The 6,169-nt window shown below is 33.4% G+C and overlaps 1 non-coding gene across 1 annotated transcript; it reads left to right on the top strand.

Annotated features, from left to right (window-relative positions):
• Positions 1-5,777: 5,777 nt before the first annotated feature.
• On the top strand, positions 5,778-5,884 carry LOC132361797 (U6 spliceosomal RNA). Its single transcript, XR_009502064.1, has one exon. It is a non-coding gene; the product is annotated as a U6 spliceosomal RNA (small nuclear RNA).
• Positions 5,885-6,169: the final 285 nt, after the last annotated feature.

Below are 6,169 nucleotides of genomic sequence, written 5' to 3'. Positions count from 1 at the left end.
GAAGAAGTGCTGAAATAAGAAAAAGAAATGCTAAAGGAAATTCTTACGATGAAGGGATATATTACTAGATAGACTATAGGAGAGAACATGAAGATCAATGAAAATAGTAAATATGTAGTAAATAAAGAGACTATTTTTTCTTAATTTCTTTAAAACAAGTGATTGCTGTTATAACAATGCAGCAATGTAATGTGGAGTTTCTTACATGTAGAAATGAAATATATACAATTGCACAAAAAATGGGAGAGGGGTAAATAACATACTGTTATAAGATTCTTATATATTAAGTGGTATATTATTCATTCAAGGTAAACGTGCTTACATGTTGTGATCCTTATAGTAACCATGAAAAGAATAATGCAAAGAAATATGCTTAAATATCCAAAATAGGAGATAGAATGGATTGTTAAATATACTTGATTAAGGCAGGAAAGGAGGAACAAAGAAAAAGGACAAAAGGGACAAATAGAAAACAAATAGCTAGATAGTTTATTTAAACCTGACCATATCCATAGTTACATTAGGTGTAAACGTATTCTCCTGGTGTTAAAGAGGGACATTTCATACTAGAAGTATCAATTCATTAAGGAGACTTACTAATCCTAAATGCATTTGTACCTTAAAACAGAGCTTCAAAATACACGAAGCAAAAATTGACAAAATAAAGGGAGGGATAACATGTCCAAAATTATAGTTGGAGACTATAATGTTCTTCTTTCATAAATTTGTGGAACAAGTAGACCAAAAATCTGTAAGATATAGGACATTTGAATAACACTCTCCACCATATTGATGTAACTGACATTTATAGACTATTACAGCCAACAAATGCAGAATACACATTCTTTCCTCTTGCCCATGAAACTTCATCAAGACAGAACATATGTTGTGTTATAAAGCAAATTTTAGTATAGTATTTCAGAAGAATTAATGAAGAGTAAGTTCTCTGACTGCAATGGAATTAAAGTAGAAATCAATGCAGAAAAGATAACTAGAAATTTCTGAATTTGGGGATATGAAGCAATGCACTTCTAAATAACCAATGGGTGGGAAAAAAAGACAAGAGAAATTAGAAAAACTCTCAAACTTGATGAAAATGCAACATATCAAAATATGTGGGGTACACACATTTACAAAATACCTAACCAGTAGTCCTCAAAACTGTCAAGATCATCAAAAACAAGGGAAGTCTGAAAAATGGTCACAGAGGAACCTTAAGAGACATGATGATGAAATGCTGTGTGTGCCCTGGATGGGATCCTGGGACAAAAAAGGGGCATTTGGCAAAAACTTAGGAAATCCACATAAAGTATGGACTTTAGTTAATAATGATGTATCAGTATTTGTTCATTAGTTGTGACAAATCTGTCTTATATCTGTATGCATACTTACATCATACCTGTGAGATATTAACAATAGGGAAGCTAGATATGTAGTATACAGGAACTCTTTGTACTGTCTTTGTAAAGTTTTTATAAATCTAAATGTATTCTTAAAATTAATATTTTAAAAGATATGTGGGACTCAGCTAAATCAATTTTGAAGGAACATTGTAGGTTAAAATGTTTATATTAAAAAAGAATACAAATTTGGAATCAATGACATATCTTCTATGTTAAGGTAGCATGGAAGTAGATTACATAGAATATGGCCAAGCGATACAAAAAATCAAGGAACCCAAAAGTCACTTCTTTAAAAACATTAATAAAATGGATAAAAATCTAGCAAGACTGATTTTTTAAAATAGAGAAAAAACAAACCTTCAATATCAGGAATGAAAGAGAGACCATCACTGCTATTTTACAGACACTACTAAGATAATAAGGGAATATCATGAGCAAATTTATGCAAATTTATTCAACAACTTATATGAAATGGAAAATTCCCTTGAAAAACTCAACTTACTAAAACTAAGATAAGAAAAAACAGAAAATCTGAAAATTCCTATATTTATTTATTATGGAACTTGAATTTATAATTAAAGGCCCACGAAACTTCAGGCCCAGATGGCTTCATTTTTTATTTCTATCAGACTTTTAAGGAAGAAATAATACCAATGTTAGGCAAAGTTTTTCAGAAAATAGGAATGAACATTTCCCAATGCATTTTATGAGGACCATCTGATACCAAAATCTGAAAAGCATATTATAAGAAACAGAAAATTACAGATCAATATTGTTCAGGGACTGGAGGCAAAAATTTTCAAAGTATTAGCAAATCAAATCCAACAGTATATAAAATGATAATACATAATGGCCAAGTTAAGTTTATGTCTGGAATGCAAATTTCAGTTAACAAATTAAAAAATAGTTCAGGGTAAGTCATCCCATTAACAAATTAAGGAGAAAAATTATATGATCACCTATCTGATAGATGCATAAAAAGCATTTATAATGTTCAATGTTTACCTATGATTTAAAAATTTAAAAAAAACTCTCAGTGAACTAGTAATATAAGAAAACTTCCACAAAAAAGAAAATGTACCAAAAAAAAAAAAAAAACCCTATAGCTAATATCACACTTGATAGTGAAAGCCTGAACTTTCTCCCCCAAGATGAAAAATAAGGCAAAGATTTTCACTCTTACTACTTCTATTCCACATTGTTTTGGAGGTCATAGCAATTTCAATAAAGCAAGGAAAGTGTAAAAGATATAAAAATTAGAAAGAAAGAAGTAAATTTTCTTTATTCTCAGATAACATGATTCTGTATAGGAAAATCTCTAACAAAAATCTACCAAAAAAAAAAATTTTATCCTAGAAGTAATAAGTTAATTTAGCAAAGTTTCAGGATAAAAGGTGAGTATACAAAAATCAAATTTATTTCTAAATGCTAGCAAGAACAACTGAAAAATGAAATTGAAACATAATACCATTTAAAAGAACATAAAACATTAACTTCTTAGGGATAAATTAAACAAAATGAAAATTAAATGTATTGTGTTCATAAATTAAAGAAGACGCAAATACACGGGGAGCCATGCCATAGTCATAAGTCGGAGACTCAATGTTATTAAAATGTCAATTCTCCCCATATTGGTCTACGGATTCAACATAATCTCAATCAATATCTCAGCAGGCTTTCTAACAGAATTTGATAAACTGATTCTAAAATTTATATAGAAATGGACTTCCACCTCCAGCTAAGATGGAGTAACAGGGATCAAATGCACTCTTTCCTCTGATACAACAGTAATAAGACAAACATATAAAACAATGTTTTTCAAGACCCTCAACATCAGGCAAAGAAGAACAGTGATCCCTGAGAGACAGGAAACAATTGAGGTGATCCCTACACTGTCCAAGCTTCTTGCCTTGAGACAACTTGTAGGCTATGGTGCATTCGGGGGAACCCAGGCAGAGTGGGTCAGAGTCCCTGATTTGAGGATCTCAGATGAGGGTCCAGGGAGACCAAGATGGCTAGAGCTCACAGGACAGAATGCCGGAGAGGAGAAAGCAGTGTAGAGAAAGAACCCCTGGGATCTGCAGAGGGTCCGCTTGAGTATTCACTGAGTGTCCATTAGCACATTCATGTAAGGAAACCGCCCAAGGCTGGGGAAAGAATGGCTTGAACAGATTAGCGGTAAGAGTGCTTGGTGCTCACACAGAACTGGGAATATTGTCTCTTCCAACAGCCAGGCTGGAAAATCTCATAATTCATGAAGCTTTGAGTAAAGTACTTGGAAAGATCTGGCCTGAGCAGTGGGAAATGATCAGCCTTTATCAGGGCTGTGACTAGGGTGAGGCAAGTGAAACCCTACAGCACAGTATTGGAAACCCTGCACTAGGATGACTCAGGACAAGTGCCTCCTTCAATTTTGCAGTCCAGGCACCTCCTTTTCTCCGTCTCAGTACCACCGCCCCAGATTAAACACCACTGTGATCTCACCTAACAAATCACAGAGACAAGAGCCAAAGGATCAAACAGTTTGCAAGCAATTTAACTGCATCTCAGAACACAGCTCAAGAATATTTATGTTTATTCTTCCAGCACCCAACAAGGTAAAAATCACAATGTCTAGAATCCAAACAAAGATTATCAGGCTGCAAATTAGCAGAAACATAAGTCCCGTAATGAGGAGAATAATCAGTCAATCAAAACCACCCCAAAACTGTGTTTGAACTAACAGACAAGGACACCGAAGCAGTTATGATAACTGTATACCATATGTTCAAAAGTTAAGTAGAGCCATGGGGAATATAAAAAAGATGCAAATTGAATATCTAGACATGAAAACTGCAATGAATGTGATGAAAAATCTACTGGATGGAATTAACAGCATATCAGACATTGCAAAAGAAAAGAAGAGTGAATTTTCAGTTGTAGCAATAGAATATACCCAATATGAAACATACAGAGAAAAAACTGAGTAGAAAAAGCATCAGTGTGCTATAGGACACCTTCAAGTCTAATACACATGCCCTTGGAGCACCTGAAAAAGAAGAAGTCTCTTCTTCATGAATCAGAAAACTAAGTATTGTTAAAATTGCAGATCGACCCAAATTGATCTATAGATTTAATGTAATCACAATAAAAAACCCAACAGCCTTTTTTTGGGTAGAAATGGAAAAGCCGATTCTAAAATTTACATAAAAATGCATAGGACCTAACATGGCCAAAATAACTTTGAAAAAATAAAAGTAAAGTTAGGAGGTTAACTCTGATTTCCAGACTTATTAAAAAACTATCATGTAAAAACACTAACTTGAAAAGATATATACACCACCCCATGTTCATTGCAGCATTATTTGCAATAGCCCAGACGTGGAAACAACCTAAGTGTCCATTGCTGGATGAATGGATGAAAAAATGTGGTGTATATATACAATGAAGTACTATTCAACCATAAAAAAAGAATGAAATCTTGCCATTTACAACAACATGGATGGACCTTGAGGGTATTATGCTAAGTGAATTAAATCAGACAGAGAAATATAAACACTGTATGATCTCCCTTACATGTGGAATTAAAAACAAACAAATGACACAAACATCAACAAAAACCAAACTCACAGATACAGAGAATAGACTGGTGGTTGCCAGAGGTGGGGGTGGAGGAGTGGGTAAAGTGGGTGAAGGAGTCAAAAGGTACAATCTTCAGTTATAAAATTAATAAGTCAATGGGATGTAATGTACAGCATGGTAACTATAATTAATAATACTGTGTTGCGTATTGGAAAGCTGCTAAGATAGTAGATATTCAAAGTCCCCATCACAAGAAATAATGTTTTGTAACTATGTAAAAAAAAAAAAAGCTATAGTATGATATGGACCAAAGATGGACAAATAGTTTAATGGAACAGAACAGTGAGTTTAAAATTGGACCGCAAAACTGATTTTTTACAGGAGTACAAAAATGGGGAAATGGAGGTCTTTTCAACAAATGGTGCTTGGTCGATTGGGTACCAGTAGCCCATAAGTTGAACTTTGATCTGTAACTTGCACCATATACAAAAATTAACTCAAAACAGGTTTTAGACCTAAATGCAAAACCTAAAACCTTAAATCTTCTAAAGGAAAATATAAGAGAAAATTTTTGTGACCTTGAGTTAGGCAAAGATTTCTTGGATATGATATTAACAGTGTGATTCACGAAAGAACAAATTGATAAATTATGCTTCACCAAATTGAAAACTGCTCTTCAAAAGACACTCTTAAGAGAATGAAAGGACAAATTACAGATTAGGAGAAAATATTTTCACAGCATATATCTGATAAAGGACTTGTATCTAGAATATATAAAAATGTTCAAAACTCAATAGTAAAAAAACAAAACCTGTGCTTGCTTCGGCAGCACATATACTAAAATTGGAACGATACAGAGAAGATTAGCATGGCCCTTGCGAAAGGATGACACGCAAATTCGTGAAGCGTTCAATATTTTTAGACAGCCTCTTCAATAAGTGGTGCTGGGAAAACTGGACAGCTACATGTAAAAGAATGAAATTAGAACACTCCCTAACACCATACACAAAAATAAACTCAAAATGGATTAAAGACCTAAATGTAAGGCCAGACACTATCAAACTCTTAGAGGAAAACATAGGCAGAACACTCTATGAAATAAATCACAGCAAGATCTTTTTTGACCCGCCTCCTAGAGAAATGGAAATAAAAACAAAAATAAACAAATGGGACCTAATGAAACTTAAAAGCTTTTGCACAGCAAA

Source organism: Balaenoptera ricei, chromosome 2 (genome assembly GCF_028023285.1).
Source record: "Balaenoptera ricei isolate mBalRic1 chromosome 2, mBalRic1.hap2, whole genome shotgun sequence".
Taxonomy (NCBI): Eukaryota; Metazoa; Chordata; class Mammalia; order Artiodactyla; family Balaenopteridae; genus Balaenoptera; species Balaenoptera ricei.
Note: the sequence above shows the minus strand (reverse complement) of the source record. Positions and strands in the feature narration are given on the sequence as shown.